Here is a 19,073-nt window from a genome sequence, read left to right on the forward strand (position 1 = left end):
ATAACGGGATGGTTTTTTACCTCCAAGATCCCGGGAAAACGGGATCCAGTTTTAGAAACTCTATTATACATAGCTAGTGCAAATTAAAGAAAATTTAGTCTTATTGCTAAGGCTCATATACTAAGAAATATTTTCATTAAATTAAAAAAACTTTCAACACTATAATTAGTAATAAATTAATGTAATAATTTTGAAATATTAGTCATGTTTATAAATATGTATTTATTTTCACTAATTTATCTGAAAACTAAAATACGATCCATCCTGTTTGTTAAATGATTTTTAAATTTGACTGTCTTAACTATCTTTCGAATGAAGAAGAGGCATCAACACAAAACGATCATTTCATGGAAGCTTCACAGCCTTTCTCTTAATTTCTGTAAACTTCTCTTTTTTAATTTTAGTATCCTTATAATGGCTGGTCATAAAATAAATGTCTATTAAATTAGGTGAGCAGGGCTCAATGAAAAATGAATGTAAATTAGCAAAATTGAATATGTAACACCGACCTAAATCTTGTTGAACTTCAAAAACATCTGCAAATCGGCCATTTTTTAGTTGTACAAATCTCTATATGCGGTTGAAAATTTAAAGTTTGGTTTCGTATCATTTGTAATTTCAGAGAATTTATTAGCATTTTTGTATTCTTGAATCCTTTTTGCTACTTGTGCAGCAGGATTTGAAGGACCTCTCACAGATCTCTTTAGTTTTTGCAGATATATTTTAAAAGGAAATGCACTGATCTCATTGAGTGGTGAATTAAAGAACTCCACATCATCGCCAATGTGCAATAAATGATGAATATTTTAAGCGACAAAATCATGAATATTGTAAGCGACAAAACCGTATAATTGTTGAGAATTCTCAACAGAATGTCTAAGCAAATCATTATCATAGGTCAACATGTTATTTCTTCTCTCTTTTGAAGATGTGAGCAGAAATGATACCCCAACAGATAATGTTAGATAATGTTTGTATAGCTCAGAATTCAATACTCATTTTAAGACAATAGGTCCTGTATATAGCAAGAATTGCTGGAACTCTGTTGCCTTCCATCTATCAAGGTCCAGTAAAGATCTTGCGCGTCTGAAAAACTCACTTTGTATGCATTTTCTTAAACCCAAAAGGTTTTCAGAAACTTGCAATATGTTATTGCTGCTCAATTTTGCCTTTCTGTTACCCTTTCTCATAGCTTGCAGAACAAGACGTATAACACCTAAGCAGATCAAATGCATATAGTCAAGTTGGAAAATGCTGATACATCGGTCTGTTATTTCATTTCTTAGTATATTTATTTGCCGTATAATATTATTTACATTAAGATTTATAATGTTATAAGGGTAGGACTTCAAGAAGATCGCAATGACCTTATCACGAAGCCCTTAACAAAAATCTATTTTCTTCTTCAATAAAAACATCTATATACTATATAAAATAAATATATACCGAGAATATATAATCACTAATATCATAAATATATCATAAATTTAATACTCTACATATTTCAGAAGTGAAACTCAAAATAAAAACATGACAAATCAAGGTGTAGTATATAGGAACTGAAAGTATTTTTTAAAAAAAATCAAAAAAAATCAAAAATATTTTTCGTTGAAAAAATTATTTTTTTAATAGATTGCTTGAAAAAGGAATAGGTCAGTTCAGATGAAAAAACAAAATTAGGCCGCACTATTTTGTTCCATAGAAAAGGTCCACGATAAGATATACAAAATTGAGCTTGTTTATTTTTGCAAAAAGGTTTTTCTAAAATGCTATTATTACGTTGGTTATATTTATTTTGTGGTTTAATTTTGTAAAAGTTTACAAAAACATCGGGGGATATAAGTTCTTTACATTTGTACATAAAACACAAAACATTAAATACATTCAGTTGATAAACATTTAAGGTGGCCATTTCTTTAAAAAGCGGTTCAGAGTTCGAAAAATGATTTTTAAAATTTATTATGCGAGCTGCGTGTTTCTGATGCCGATAAAGAGATTTAAGTTTAGTTTTATGTGTACTTCCCCATATAATATTTGCATAATTGATTTGACAATGAATAAAAGAGTAATATAATTGTGTTAATTGCTTTTTGTTTAAAATACCTCTAGATTTGTATAAAATTCAAATGTTTTTTGCAACTTTATTAGAAATATTATTGATGTGTGATTTCCAAGACAGATTTTCTTCAATAAGAACTCCTAAAAATTTTGTCACTTTTTCTCTTTTTAGGATGACATTGTCTATAAAAAGATCGGGCATAATTACAGGCAATATTTGTTTTTTAAAGTTTGGATGGAAAAGTATCCTTTTTTTTTTAATATTTAAAGATAGTCTATTTTTTTTGAACCAAAATGAAGTTTTTTTAAGTTCTCTGTTCATATTATTAAAAAGTATGTTTATATTTTCATGTGACTGAAACAAGTTTTGTCGTCTGCAAAAATTATAGTTTTCAAATTGGATGCTTTATTAAGATCATTTATATATATAATGAAAAGAAGTGGTTCAAGTATGGATCCTTGTGGGACACCATATGTCATGTTCATTATTGTTTGAGGTTGGGAATCTTTGCTAAAAAACAAATTGCTTTCGGTTGGAGAGATAACTTTTGAACCAACTTAGAGTTTTACCAACTATGCCATAACATTCAAGTTTTTTAAGCAAAATATTATGATCGACCGTGTCAAAAGCTTTTGACAAGTCAATGAAAACATCAAGTGTAAATTTTTGATTTTTAAAAGATTCGTTAATACAACGTGTTAATTGAAGAATAGCATTTTCGGTTGAGTTGTTTTTTTTAAAACCGAACTGATTTTCATAAAGGAGTTTATTGGTAATTAGGTATGTGTACACTGTTATACATTATTCTTTCTAATATTTTTGAAAAAACTGGAAGAACAGAAATAGGCCTGTAATTTGTTACATCGGTCGAGTCTCCTGACTTAAAAATAGGAATTACTTTTGCTATTTTCAGAGAGTCTGGGAAAGTACCTTGTTTAATGGATGATTTAAAGATTTTGTAAAGAATATCTTTCATGACGTCATAAGAGTCTATCACAATATTTCCATGTATACCGTCAGGTCCTACTGATTTATTTCTTTTTAACGATCTAAAAGCTAAATCGAATTCCTCAAGCGTTAGGTTTGAAAAATGTAAGGAGTTTGATGTTTGAATTTCGTCTGTTAATATATAATTTGTTAAAGGGATTTTGTTTGATAAATTCGCTCCTACAGTGGAAAAAAATTTGTTAAATTCAGTCGCAATTTCATTAATATCATTAGTTATTTTATTTCCAACTTTAATTGCATGTGGAAGAGAGGTTGAACTTACTTTTTGTTTTCCTGTAATTTCCTTCATTAATTCCCAGATGCGTTTTAAGTTATGTTTGTGCTGAGAAATTATATTAGAATAATAATTTTTTTAGCATATTTTCGGAGTTTTTCAAACAGGTTTTTGTTGTTTTTGTAATTTTTTTTATGTTTTTCGGATTTAGTTTTTAAATAAATATTATACAACTTTTGTTTTAGTTTCGAAGACTTTTTTAGTCCCTTAGTTATCCAAGGAGATAATATGTCTTTGGCTTTGATATTTATTTCACATATTGGAAAATTAGCGTCATAGATTTTAATGAAAGTTTTATAAAACGTGTTATAGATCATGTTCATGTTATCATTAAAGTTTATGTGATTCCAGTCTTGCTGTAGAATTTGATCTTTGAATAATTTTAAGTTACAGTTGTTAACAATTCGCTTTTTTATTGTCATTTTCGCCGCGCTTTTTATTTGATAATCTGATTTAATAGAAAAAAAATATGGGAAAATGATCAGAAACATCAGTTTTTATAATTCCTTTTTTTAAAGATTTATTAAAATAGTCTGTGTAGTGCAGCAGATTAGCATAACAATTGTGCAAGAGTGGATAAAAGCATGAAACTTTTTTTTAGATGTAGAAAATAAGTATCCAATGCATTTAAGATATGGTGGCACGTCCAGTTTTACCAAAAAGGTATGGTAAATGAGCTGGAGAAAGATAAAGAATAATTACGTCACTTTTCACGGAATTTCATTCTGGCGATCAATGTCAAGTGACATGAGAAAATCAAATTTGGTTTACACACAACCGTTTTGTTTTATTTGTGATACCAGTGAGTCAAAAGACTCATTGCACAGCATCTGTACCACGGATCTGGATATTAAAGTCCGCGAGTGTGCTGTTACCTTGGTTGATTCTACATTATTGAGCAAGTTGAGCGACACAGATTTAATTGCTCAAGACGTTATCACAGATTTAATTGCTCAAGAAGTATCACACTAAGTGTCTCAATGATCTGTACAACAAAAAACGTGCTTTTATAGACGTATGCGTGCTGAAACGCAGCAAGTAGAAGATGAAGTTGACTGTGAACAAGGTATTGTTTTTGCTCAGTTGATCGTTTACACTGAAGAAACAAGGTCAGAGAATGGTATCACACCCATCTTCAAACTAGCTGGTCTAGCTAGACTATATGTTGATCGCTTGTCCCAACTAACTGAAAATAGGCTACAGACACCAACTTAGCGTATGAATGGCACACGTTTGAAAGAAAAACCACAAGCACATTTTCCTAACATGCATGCACAACAGGAAGGTTGAGATGTTTTACTTATTTTTAATTGTGACATTGGTCCAGCACTTCTTAAAGCCTGTCAACATGACTGTGATCGTGATGCAGTGTGTTTGTCAAGGGCTGCGCAGATTATACGCATCCAATATGGATGACGCTTCCTGAAGCTGATAAATGCTGTCCTAAGTTAATTCAGTGCGGATGTAAGACAGGTTGTACAACACGCCGCTGTAAATGCGAGCGTAACAGCTTAAAATATACTGCTCTTTGCAGTTGTCAAGGAGAGTGTACCAGAGATCGAGAGTGTTTCAGAGATTGCTTATTAAATGTTGTTTTAGCTTCTTAGCTGCATTAAACTTTTTTATTTAGTAAGAAGTTTTTTAGAAATTTTTATTAAAAAAATTAAAAATTTTTTTTTAAAAAGTAGGGGGGAGGGGGTATTTCTTGGGCAAGAGGGCCGTGCCCAAGCCTCTTTCCAACTGATTGGTGCATATGCGATTAATGTATACTTCGAATAATCTACCATCCCTTGAATTTTGGCCAAGATTAGTTAAACGGATTAAAATTTAATAAGATTTTTATAAATCCAAGATGGCGGTAACTGTCATCATGGATTCAAGACAGTTTTGGTCATGCTATGCTTTGCCACCATATCTTAAAATGATCAGCATAATTTTTTGAGTTATTGGTAAAAATTTCATGCTTTTATCCACTTTTGCACAATTTTAGTCATTTTTAATGCTAATTTGCTGCACTAGTGGTTAATATATTATCAATTAAAGTCGAGGAATGGTTTGTAATTCTAGTCGGTCTATCTATTATTGGTATGGTACCCATTTCAAATAAATGGTTATAAAATGTTTTTATGGTTTGGTTTTTGCTATACTAAAAGCAATCCAAGTTGAAGTCACCCAAAATATAACTTTTTTTTTCTCTTGACTAGTTTTTTCTATTAGATTGTATTTCAAAAATTTACCAAGATTTTCTGTTCTTCCAGTCAGAGGCCTATAGCAACAGCTGATTAAAATGTTTTTAGAATTTTTGTTTATTAGTTCAATTGTTAAGATCTCTTGATCCGTATCAGAAACACTCATATCGCTTCTGACTTTATAGAAAATATTTTCTTTCAAATAAAAGAGTACTCCTCCTCCGCGCCTATTATTTTTTCGTTCTAAAAAAATTTCTTTAAAACCTGGGAGAAGGAGATCAGAATTTGTTTCAAAATCTAATTTAGAACACCAAGTTTCGGTTAAACAAATCACGTTAAAACAATTCTTGGTTTCGTAAATTAAATTTAGAAAATTTTCAAAGTTCTTTTTTAAACTTCAAATATTCACATGAACGACATTAAAATAATCACTTTTATTATCCACTCCTATAAAGTTTTTAACTTCATTTGGTTGAAAGTAAGAGCATACAAATTCAGGCATATTAATTTCGTTAAAGTAACTTATGTTTGGATCGGATTCTTCATCCGATCTAAAATCATTAATTTGAAAAAATTTAAAGACATTTTCAAAGTTATTATTATTTTTCGAATTCATTTTTGTTATTATTTACTTTTTTATTCTGTTATAAATAATCGTGAATATACTTTGTTTTAAGATGGCTTAGTGATTATTTTATTGTACACAACTTTAGCGAATTTACCTGATGCTCGTAGATCTTTTGCCTGTTTGAAAAGTTGTTTACGAATACTAGTTGTCCGCTCGCTGAAATCTTCGTTTATATACAAGTTTTCCTTCCACAGCTTCTTTTTCTGGTATTTTTCGAGAATGTTTTCACGATCTTTAAAATTTAGAAACTTGACAATAATAGCTCGCTTTCTATGCTTACCTTCTTTGTGTTCTTTTCTTCCAGCACGATGCGCTCTTTCAATTTGTATACCTTCTTTAATATACAGTTTTTCTTTTAGTAGATTCTTAATCAATTCTTCGCTTTTCTCCCATGTTTCGCCTTCGGTTTCCTCAATACCTTCAAAGCGCAAGTTGTTTCTTCTACTTCTGTCTTCTAACTCAGCAATTTTATTCTTTAGTGCTTCGTTTTCTTCGTTTAGATGTTTTTGATCTAGTTGACTTAGTGCACTTTTTTTAGTATTGTTTAACGTTTCCTTTATTGTTTCGTATTGTTCACTAACAAATTCAATAGTTTTTTCTGTCTTATTAAGTTCACGTTTTAATTCTTTGTTTTCATCTTTTATAATAATCAGTTCGCTTTCTAACTTTTGTATACGATCATTAAAGATTTTAAATATCGTATTTTCATGAATTTCTTATAAATCCTTTACTTGACTTAAAGAGAATTTGTTTGCCATTATTTAAAAGTAGGTTTGTTATAAAGATTACAAAGATATAAATGGATATAGATGAGATCGTTCGCAAAACTAAACAAAACTAGGTGAAACTCCGTGTTGATGACTTCCAAGGACCTCAAGATTTTTAAAACTGTCATCGGTGCGCCTTTCAGCATTGAAGCAATCGGTAGAAACAAATGTGGTTCGTTTGTTAATAGACATACCCACAGCAAGAAAGCGTTCACATGCATGCAGACCGTTATGACCCATAATATTTTCAGAAAAGCTCTTGCTGGAGCATCACAAACAACCGAGTGCAAAATAACTGTGTAATGTGAATCCGTTATGAGAGAAACCATTACACTTAAATAATTTTAAATTCTTTAATGAAGTCTTTTAAAAACTCGTTAACAGAGTTTGGCTTACTATCTCCTTGATATAAGGCAACAATCGTAGGTGAACCTTGATTAACAGTAGAGAGAATTAGCCAAAGTTGTTTTTTAGAAGATCTATACAACGGTATACCATCAACATTTATTTGCTGATTGAGTAAATCGCTGCAAGTGCCTAGACTTATTTCATTCTGTAAACTTTTTGTAAGGCCAAAATGTATGTTTTTCCAGCACATCTTTCCCGAACTTTTATAGTTGAAGGAGTTTGCAATAAAGAACGACTATCTTTAGTCAGCTGGCATCCATGTTTTCTCAACAAGGTTAATAATTCATTACATGATGAACGTGTCAATTTGACATTTACAACCCACTGAGCTAGATCCTACTGAAAAGATCCATTGTTCATGACACCAATATCACAATAATGTTCATCATCTGAGCTGCTATAAGGTGGCACTGTGTGAAAGTTGGGTCCATCAGAATCGCTATTGAACAAATAATCATTTTTATAGTCTTTATATCAACAAAATCGCAAAAGCTTGCATTGGAGAGGTTTTGTTATTCAGTTGATATTTCAGATAATATGGTCATATTAGTTGAAGAGTCTCATAAAGCAGGAGATTCCATTTCAAAGCAACTATATACATCTTTATCAATTTTTCTATACTTTTGCATATACTCTGCTTGTGAAGTCATTTGAATGAACTTAAAGAAGAGCCTTTAATTTGAGTATTCAAATACTTGATATTCAAATATATTTTTATAAATAAAATAAAAGTATTTAAATTAAATATTTTGTTAAAAAGATGTTTTTAATTTAAAATACATGCCTGTTATTGGATAACTTGTAATTCAAATATTTGTTCATTATACGAATAATTTTTAAAATGAAAACCCACAGAAAGCTTTTAAAAAAACTTTAAGAATTTTTATATAGGGTACAACACGCAGTGTTTGTCATGCACCCTAATCTTCGCCACTTGATCTTTAAATGAATCTTGTGCCTTTAATTTAAAATTTAGGATTGTCAAACTTTTGTCAGTTATAAAGCTATGTTTTCTTAATATATGGCAAAAGTTTGACAATCTGACTTTAAAACTAAAGACGAGGGATTCATTTAAAGATCAAGTGACGAAACTCGGTTGCATGACAAACACTGCGTGTTGTACCCTATATAAAAATTCTTAAAGCTTTTTCAAAGCTTGCTGTGGGTTTTTATTTTAAAAATTATTCGCAAAGACTAGGTCATATGGTGAATACTGGGTGTTTCACCCTAGCCTTTTTCCCAATGGAGAAGTGATTTTTGTATGGATTATATTATTTGTGACAGTATTTTATTTTGTTTTAAAAAAAAAAACACTATTGAATATTTAAACTGCTTATAAACATTAATAATTTTAATAATTTACCATACGAACCCATAGCAACCAGGGTGGCAGCATTTGATCCCCCAACCTCAGTTATTTAAATCAAGGTTGTTTTTTTCAGAAATTTTATTTAAAGAAACTTCTCAAAGATACGTTTACCTTACACTACCTAAAATAAAGTAAAAAAAAAAACGAGTCACAGAATTTTTGCACAAAATTCGGTTCCGTAAACCGCCATATTTAATAATATGAGCTGTAAATTCTTGGGCTTGGAGTTGAAACTCTTGGAGGTGGCTTTCCACATTTTAAATGATGATTTATACAAAATCTTATTTTAAAATTTCATTTAAAAAAAACCGTGACATTTAAAATTTAGTAAAATGAAATTTTACTAAATTTAAAACTTCACGGTTACTTTTAAATGAAATTTTAAATAAGATTTTGAAAAATGAAAAATTAAATTATACTAAATTTAAAACTACACATATCTTAATTTTAATCACAATTTTTTTCTAATGGTCAGTGCTATAGAAACAATATATCCTTACTAATCCTGGCTTAAGGATCTCTCTGGCACGTGGGAACAGAAACAAGAAATTAGAAAAAAAAAGAAAATGTGAGTCGTTATATGCATGTTGTTTTGAAAATGTAGAATTTTTTGCATGTGACTTTATTAAGAAAAAAATATTATAAAAGAAAAAAAAAAAGATTATAAAAACAAACAAAAATTAACTTCAGTTCAGTTTTACAAAGTTTTTATTCTGACAATTTAATAAAACAATTATGAAAGTATTGGCAAACCTTTAAGGTGTAGCTAAGATGACCTTAGCTTTAAAAATAACTAAGCTAAGGTGACCTTAGCTTTAAAAGTCCTCTTTAAAAAAAATCTTCTTTGGAAACTATAGACACTAAAAAAAGGATAGGAACTTCTATCTTTAAAGATATATCACATATCCTACCCCTTAAGGTAGAAAAATATACCTTACATAATAAGGTACTTTAGTCTACCTTTATTTAAGGTAGAAAAAAACACCTCAAGGTATAACTTACTACCTTAAACAAGGTAAAAAATTTTACCCTTAAAAAGGTATATTTATTAACCATTTCGCCTACCTTCAAAGGTATATCATATATCCTCCCCTTTAAGGTAGAACATTACTAAGGTATTTTATTATACCCCTATATATAAGGTATTTTTTTCCACCCTTAAAGACAGGCTTAGTTTTTTTTATAGTTTTTGCTTTTTACATATTTTTTTTTGCTTTTGTCAAGATTTAAAAATTTGTACCAATAGTGAAAACAACACATTTTTTAAAAAAAACTATTTTGATTACAATGATAAGTTTACAATAATTTGTTCAGCAATCGATGATTCGGTGGACTGACAAGGAACTCACTAAGTCCACAAATATAGTTGGCTAGAAATGTCAATGTTTTTTGCAGTCGCAAATCGAAGGCTATTTCACAAACCCAATAAGATGCTATCCAGACTTTTATTGCTTTATCGATGGATTAAACGTTACAAATAACTAAACCTTCGAGGTAGATTGTTATATGCACATCTTCAAAATGCAGAATATTGGCTTGATTTGAACAAATGATTCTTCCCAGCAAACTCTCCGTGCTTGGGCCATGCAAGGCCCACCATCGGCACCACAATTGGCCCACCATCGTCAAACGAGCATGGACCAAGCTTGGTCTTGCTCACCGTATAATGCATGGTCCATGCATGACAGCCGTTTTTTGAACGGCGTTTATCCAGTGTTTAGCCGTTGATCATTTAATTGCTTAAGTTAGTTTTGTTTTTCTCATATATTATTATTTTTGTTAATTTCAATATAAGCTAACGTAATATTTCAAACTTACCTGAAATTATAAATTTGATGGGATTATTTTAAAATGATTAAGCATAGTATTTAGACTGAAGCAACACTCTAACTATATTGTGGATTTAGCAACGCGCTGTAAACTAGCAAATGTTTTGTATTTTAATCAAAGTTCATTTAAATACATATATAAAAGTTTAAGGTTTGCGAAGGGTTAAAACTCGACCATCATTTCCATTCGGTGCTTGAACGAACTAACGATTGATACTTCTCAATATCAAACTTTACTGTTATCCTTTTCGTTTTTTAAACGGCATTTGATAAATTTTAAATAAGATATTTAAACCATTCATCACATAATTACAACCAAATTAACGCATATTGAAGTACTACACTTCCTTTTTAAAAACTAGCTCACTCATTGTATTGCATGATCGACTTTGTATCGTTTCCACCAAATAAACGAATTAAACAAATTTACAGTCCTTATAAAGAAATAAAGATAAGATAAGATAAGCTTTCTATAAAGGAAAGATTTCTAGGTATTAGTTAAGCATGTTGTAAACAATACTTAAAATCATATTATATAAAATCGTATGGAAAACCATAATAAACTAATGACAGTGATGTAGTCGTAGAAGGTTCTTGGCGCAGTTCAATAAAAAATAAAATAGAGAGCTCCCCTTGTTATAAATTCTTATAAATTAATGTAGATTTTTCCCGCAATCAACCAATCAATAAATAGCAATAATTTTCTCTCCTAACTAAAACTGTCTCTTTACAAATTTTCTACTTCATATATACACTATGCTTTTCCCAAAATATCCTTCCACAAACCGTCATAAAACACCACAAACACATATTTACAATTCTTATTGGTAAAAACTATTAAAGCTATTAAATCCCTAACGTCATCAAATGTTCTAGAACTTTCCGGAATTACACTCCTCCTTGATCCTTACGGATCATCCAAATAGCAATCAAAGTATTTCGAAGGCATGCGCCGTTCCCGACCACTCCGTCACAAAAGCATGTCGATTTCTTGGGGTCTATCTTCAGCTTCGACATTTTCCTCGTTTGTCTCTATTACATCTTTAATTGGCTCTCCTTGGTTTTCAGCGTTCACTTGACCAGTTTCAGTATTCATCTCTATTTCCACATCAGAGATAATGCAGGACTGAGTATCATTTCGAGGTCTAATGTGTTTCACATGACGCGGAATGGCGTTCACTTCTACGATTTGGTTCGACGCATTCCGTGTTATTGTAGCTGGTTGCCACTTTGTATGGCGCCTCGCATTTGGTGGTTTCAGTCAGACTTAATCGCCTATTCCAATTCTCTCGTTCATGTCATTTTTCTCGGCTGAGACATTGTACCAATATAGTGCTTCCGGTATCGACATTTTCCATCGTTCTGCTATTCTCTTGATCTTATGGTGGTTTGTTTCCATAATTCCATTTCCTTCAGGATAATAAGCGGCTCTATATCTTATTTGCACTCTCCAACTATCAAGGAAACTCCTTATCTTTTTAGTTTTAAATGTTGGTTCATTGTCAGTCAATATCTCAGACGGTGCTCCACATTCACAAAAAATAAGACGGAGCATTCGGACTACAGCAACATTTCCGTATGAGCTTGATAATTATTGCCACAACGCGTATTTTGAAGGTCCGCAATCAAGTAGACTCAAAAACTTGTCAGTGCCATAATGCGTGATATCCATGGCCAATCTCTACCAGTTTCCTTCAACATCCAATTTCCCTTTTTCCCACCGTATTAACGCTGGATCTATTGACTGACACGGTTCGCAATTTTTTATCATATTTCGAACTTCATTTTCAGTAGCAGTCGGAATTGTTTTACAAACAAAGTTTAACGTTCGATTCACTCCAAAATGTCCAGTTCTTTTGTGTATATCGGAAATAGATTCAGTCTTCGTAGACTCCCATACAACTATTCCGACACTCTGGCACAATCAGTTTGAGGAGCCATTTGCTGCGAACTCTTGCTAATGCGTCAACCAAATTATCTTTAAAAGGAATGAGTTTCACCTCAACGCTAACATCTTATTCTTCAATTAGTTGTTGCAACACGCTCAGTCTTCTTCGAATCAGCATTTCACCCGTCGCTTTTGGTCTCAATCTTGATTTCCCCGTAAGGGCGTCAGAAACGCAGTGGTACGCAGTCACGGAATCGGTAAAAACAGTCACTTTCATCAGCTTCCACATCAGAGCCTTATTCATTCCCCGTATCACAGCGTCTAATTCTGCCATGTTTATATGAACATCAGACATTTCTTTTCGCAGCCATGTTGCATCCTCCACAGAAGTGTTTCCCCAACTTGAATAAGAGCACCAATTGTTAAAGAACTGGCATCAACCCACGCTTTTCCCTCATTACCACGCACAGCCCAATCACCATAAACAGGCTCGCAGCGTTCCACCTCAGCAAATACTTCTTGAAGCACCCACTTAACGTTCTCATTACAAACTTTATCGTCCCAACCCTTCGTCAGACTGACAGCTTTCCTTTCAAGAGACTACAAATCATTCGCAGCCAACCACACACGGGAAAATGTTCCACCAACTGTCCACAGATTGAAAACACAACTCTACTGCTTAACTTTTGCGAGATAACATCAACTCGATTCCCTCTGGACCACATCAGTTTGTTACCAACCTTGCGCACACACAATCCTAACACACGAACTCATTTATCACCAGTCTGCTCATCTTCTTTACTCTTTAAACCATATTTCAAAAAATGCCTCTTGATATAATCAAGACTCAACACACTTTCGTCTACGAGAAAGTTCTCTACATAAGCGGACGTTCCCCTCTTCACTAATTTGTCTTGATCAATGACAGCTCTCACAACGGATTTCATGATCATTGGCGCAACATTCAATCCGAAACCAAGTCGTGTCAAGCAATATCTTTTATTTCGAAACACCACTGTTTGGAACGGCAAAAAAGATTTATCAGTTTTTAGTTGAAGATAAGCCTTGCGTAAATCAATGATTGCTGGTTTGTTACCCATCCTTCTCCATTCTCTAAGCTTTTCGACACACAAATCTGCAACTGTTGTGTATGCCTCAATGAAATTGTTAGCTTTTCTCAAGTCCAGAACAGGTCGGATTTTGTTGTCTTTGTTTTTCTGAATGACAGCCATTAAGGTAATGTGCCCTTTGGGCGGCCCCAATTCATTTTCGTCATACTCTAACAGCCATTTCCCATCAATCCAATCCTGTAGTTCGTTTTCATAGTCTGCTCTAGCGTATAGTGGAATTCCGTACTGTGCCACTTTATTATACAATCGGTTGGGGCCTTCTCCATCTCTCCATTTCCATTTGACTCTCCATTCAACTCCATTAAAAATTGCTTCATGATCATTCTTTTTAATTTCGATTTTCTTGACTTTGTTTTTACTCGAAGCCGATGCTCCACAGTGACTCAGTCCGAACTTCGCTTTTACCAAAGGAGAAATGGATACTCCTCCTAGTAATTTATTGGAATTCATTCCGCGCATCGTATCAACTCCGAACGTTTGGAAATCCAATAAAAAACCTCATCACGTGCTTTAATGCCATCAACCTCAAGAACCACGACAGCTGACCCAGTGCGATGAAGAACCTTTCCTTCAAACGTTACTACTTTTTGAGAGTTTGAGTACCTACATTGACTTTTGGGCAGGAATTTTTTATTCAAAATCGTCTTCGAACATCCTTTGTCTACTAAAGCTGTCGCAACCATACTGTTAACTTTCAAACGAATAACAAATAATGCGCTCATTCCACCACAACAAACGCCAAACGCACAGACTCCTCAGGTAGTTTAGAAATAGGCTAATTGCCTTAAATTAGCCAAAAACACGTCGGCTTTTTGTCCATCAAATAATTTTCGTTTTGTAAACAGTTCATATGCAGTGTAGGCATCTATAGAAAACGCCGCTAATAACACACGCTCGACTTCCACTACATCTTTTTTATCTTCCACGGCTAAAGCATCGTACACTGCATAAGGAGCTTCTCTGAGAAGAATCGGAAAATGTAGTTCAAGCTTTAAGTTCTGAATTTCAGCAATCACTTTCGTTCTTTGAATCCAGACAGCAGCATCCGAAGTGCCATCATTCGTTTCAAACATAAAATAATCTCATTCTTGGTTCCATGTCCGGTTAGCTTGTATTTTTTTTCTCGCAATCAACCAATCAATAAATAGCAATAATTTTCTCTCCTAACTAAACTTGTCTTTTTACAAATTTTCTCCTTCATACATACCCTAAAATTTAATTGACATCGATTTGTATAGAGCCAGTCCTATGCTTTTTCTTCATATTTTGTATGACCACTATTTCTATCAAAAGCTTATATCAGGCAACATTTGATGCACCTCTCAACATCTGCATTACTTGCACCTCTCAACATCTGCATTACTTGCACCTTTCTCATGATTTCAAACTGTAACTTTTAAATTTAAAACAAGATATTTAGATGTGATCCACTTAATTAATTCAAAATAAATGCCAATTATAGTACTTACTGTTGACAATGCCAGGATTTTGTTTTATTTTTCCAAAAACTTATTTTCGTGCTTATTTTTTATATTTATATTGCCTATTTTATTTTTAGTTTTAGTTCATGACATACTAGTTCCCCAAAATTGCTTGGTGTAATTGGTGGGAGCAATTTGAAATCAATTACATATAATGTAATTTATGAATTTGAAATCAATTACATAAATGACATTATATGTAATTGATTTCAAATTGCTCCCACCAATTACACCAAGCAATTTTGAATAATAATAATAATATACATACATACATACATACATACATACATACATACATACATACATACATACATACATACATTCATGCATACATGCATGCATGCATACATGCATGCATGCATGCATGCATGCATACATGCATACATGCATACATACATACATACATACATACATACATACATACATACATACATACATACATACATACATACATACATACATACATACATACATACATACATACATACATACATACATACATACATACATACATACATACATACATACATACATACATACATACATACATACATACATACATACATACATACATACATACATACATACATACATACATACATACATACATACATACATACATACATACATACATACATACATACATACATACATACATACATACATACATACATACATACATACATACATACATACATACATACATACATACATACATACATACAAAGCACAATGATTAAATATAAATTTACATTTTTCATAGACATTGAGTTTTAACAAGCTTTGCTAGCTTAACAAAATAACATAAGAACTCTTTCCATCTAATATGATCAAATCCAGTCACGGAGACTAAAGCAATTATCATGTATAATTGACTTCTTTTTAAAGAATATTTCTTAATCATCCAGATGAGAACTGCACTAGCTGCTTTCTTCGTCTGATTGTAAATTTAAACTTGATTCGTTCTTAAAAAAATATCCCACTTTAGAATTTTGATTGCATGTGGTATCATTTTTATCATCAATTACATCTGTAATGGAACTGTTGCATGATGAACTTATATGGACAAATTTAATGAAATATTTTGAAAGTTATTTAAACCCATTTTACTTTTGTTTTCTTCAAACTCTTTTATTCCAAGATTCTTCAAAGTCAATTTTTCAAATATGATATTGTTTATTTTATTTATTTATAACTATAGTTTTTCTTCATTTTCTTCAGGACGAACATTAGTTATCCCTTTAATGCTCATGAATAAAGTAAAAAAAATACCTTTTTTTTTCTTTTATCTAAATGATAAAATAGTATTAGTTTTTTTTAAACTATTATCTTATGTTAAAGCTTATCATATAAAGTGTGTGTGTGTGTGTGTTTGTGTGTGTGTAATAGCTTTATAACTACCTATTGTTTTATTATAATATTTTTAACAACAAAATGTAAATAATTATAAATAAATGTAGTTGATAATAAAATCTAAATAATACTCATAGATTATAATAAAACAAAAAATTATTTACTTACAATTTAAACAAAATTAAAAATAAGAGCCCATACTAGTAACATTTCGAACATAGTTACTTAAAACATAAAAAATAAATTAAAAATTAACAGATATATTACAAACCTTCAATATTGACATTCGACTTAGATCCTATGGCAGCCACGATGTTCATCATAAAGTCATTATTTTTGGCATTTATTTTCCCCGACTTGGCCATCTCCAGTTTTTTTATAAATTTTTCAGCTGTAAAGAACTGGTTTATTTTGCTGGTTCCTTCATTTCCAGTTATGAGTTTTACTGCATCTAACAGCTACAAAATATAGTTATATTAAAATTTGTCAACTATGAGTTATTCTTACTCCATTAATTTACAAGTTCAAGTTAAAACACACCTCTGTAGCAACCTTTAATGCTGGATATTCTTCTAGTATTTGTGTTGTACTAGAATTAAGTATCATTCTCCTTCTTTGTACAAAGGTCTTTGCCATTTGATCTCTAACCTTTGACATATCAGGAAGACTTTTATTTAACTCATTTGAAATGGTTTCTTTGTGAGCATTGCAGCTTAGACAAAATTTAATAAAGTCAAAAAAAAGGATATTACTTTTTAGTTTTTTATAACCATATATTAATACAGAATTTAAATAACTGATCTCTAAGATACTTACCTCTGACTGCTTCTTGGAGTTACAGCATATTCAATATAAAGTTCCTTTTCTTTTCAGCGTTATACCAAACTTTTTATGCTCTTGCAATGAAGGTACATTATGGATTTTAGACCTCTCAGACTTGAATCTTGTTTTTAAGCTGTCTAACCATGTTGCTTTGAAAGAAAGTACTCATTGATATTTATTATAGATAATTTTATATAAATTAACTTTAATATACATAGATACACACACAGATATATACTTCCACACACACACACACATATATATCAGGACATTAGCTGAGAAAATTTTTATACCGCGTTTTTACGATATTGGCAACTTTTATCAATATTGTTCCCCAAAATATTAGGAACTTTTGTAGAAATTAGGGCTGCCAAATTGAACTTTTTTTTAGATGTTCTAACTTGAACATGTTCGAACTATTTGGGAAAAAAAATCGAACATTTCCGAACTTTTTTTAATGCATTAAAACACGCAAAATAAAAGAGTACAAGTTAAAAACAAAACCGTTTATTTATCTATTAATAAAACTGTTTGTTATTGAGACCCGCTTCTCATTTTCACTACATTTAACTTGAAAAAATTGTCTATTTTAGAATAAACAACACCACTCAGTATTTTTAAGTGTTTGTTTTAAAAATGTTAATGCATCTAATGTATCATCCCATAATGAGCTCCTTATTTTTGTTACAAATAATCCTAGGCTAAAGAAAGCCCTTTCAGCCTCCACAGATGTCAGAGGAATAGTTTTAAGAGCATTAAAAAGCATTTCTAAATTTTTTAGTCTAAATTTGCTGGCTGCAAATATATCCATTTCCTTTTTTGTGAAGTTAGATCCAAGTTCACCTTTTTCTACTGTCATTTGAAAATCAGATGTTTTAATGAAACATTTAAGTTCTTGAGCTAAAATCAATTTAATGTTAGAATTTTCATATCATCAGTTCTATCACTGTTATTGACTTCTCCATCAGCATCAGAGTCTTCCTCGCAAGACTGAAATAATCTTTGAATAAGATTGGTAGCAAAATTTGCAATAGAGTTTCTTTTTATCTTATTCCCAAATAAAATAACTGATGTGTACTCGTCAAAGTTAGGCTAAGTTTACCATTAGTTAAAACCAATTTTCGTAATGAATCAATTACTTGTTTCTTGATTATTTCAAAGTATTTCATCACTAAATAACCCATTTCTAAAACAGGTGCAAAATACAAAAAAAAAAAATTCATGGATTTCTACATATTTGCTTTAAAGATTAAATGTTTCTTAGCTTACCACTAAACTGGCCTGATACTGCAAGGTTCAATTGCGGTCTTTTACAAGAAAATGGTGATTCACAACCTCAGACAAAAGCAAATTTTGAATCACAAAAAATATTTTTACTGTGATGAGTAAATCAACCAAATTAGATAATGGTTAATAATTGATATGATTATATAAGTGATTATACATTTGATAAATATGATTAGATAATTGTGTTTTGCATAACAAAGTTTGACTTACTAATAGTAGAATGTGGACGCTTTGGGGTAGACGACCATAATCTTGAGCTATTCCTCTGGATCCATGTTGGTTGCGTTTTCTCTGAATTTAGTTTTTTAAAACTTAATTTAAAGTAATTGATAAAGTTACTGTAAAAAGTCTTTGCTCAACCATGTTTAAATACTATATTGTGAGACTTTGCATGAGAAATATGAATTTGTTAGTTATTTATATTTATAAAATGATTTAAAATTTAATGCACCTTTTTCTGAAACAGAATATAAAAAAGAGTCACTTTTTTCTAAAAACAATTTATATTTACAAATAGCTATGGTTGATACTATACCATATTCAGAAAGAGTTTCAAGTCCCTCCAAAAATTCTCGAAGAAA

At 31.3% G+C, this 19,073-nt stretch overlaps 2 pseudogenes; both read right to left on the bottom strand.

The window, feature by feature from the left end:
* Positions 1–297: 297 nt before the first annotated feature.
* Positions 298–7,983, bottom strand: LOC149888322 (uncharacterized; annotated as a pseudogene).
* Positions 7,984–9,998: 2,015 nt separating this feature from the next.
* Positions 9,999–18,389, bottom strand: LOC149888323 (uncharacterized; annotated as a pseudogene).
* Between the last annotated feature and the right edge of the window lie 684 nt (positions 18,390–19,073).

This window comes from Hydra viridissima, unplaced genomic scaffold (genome assembly GCF_058129835.1).
Source record: "Hydra viridissima isolate aposymbiotic clone 2 unplaced genomic scaffold, HvirCarnegie_v1 scaffold_5, whole genome shotgun sequence".
In the NCBI taxonomy this organism is placed as follows: domain Eukaryota; kingdom Metazoa; phylum Cnidaria; class Hydrozoa; order Anthoathecata; family Hydridae; genus Hydra; species Hydra viridissima.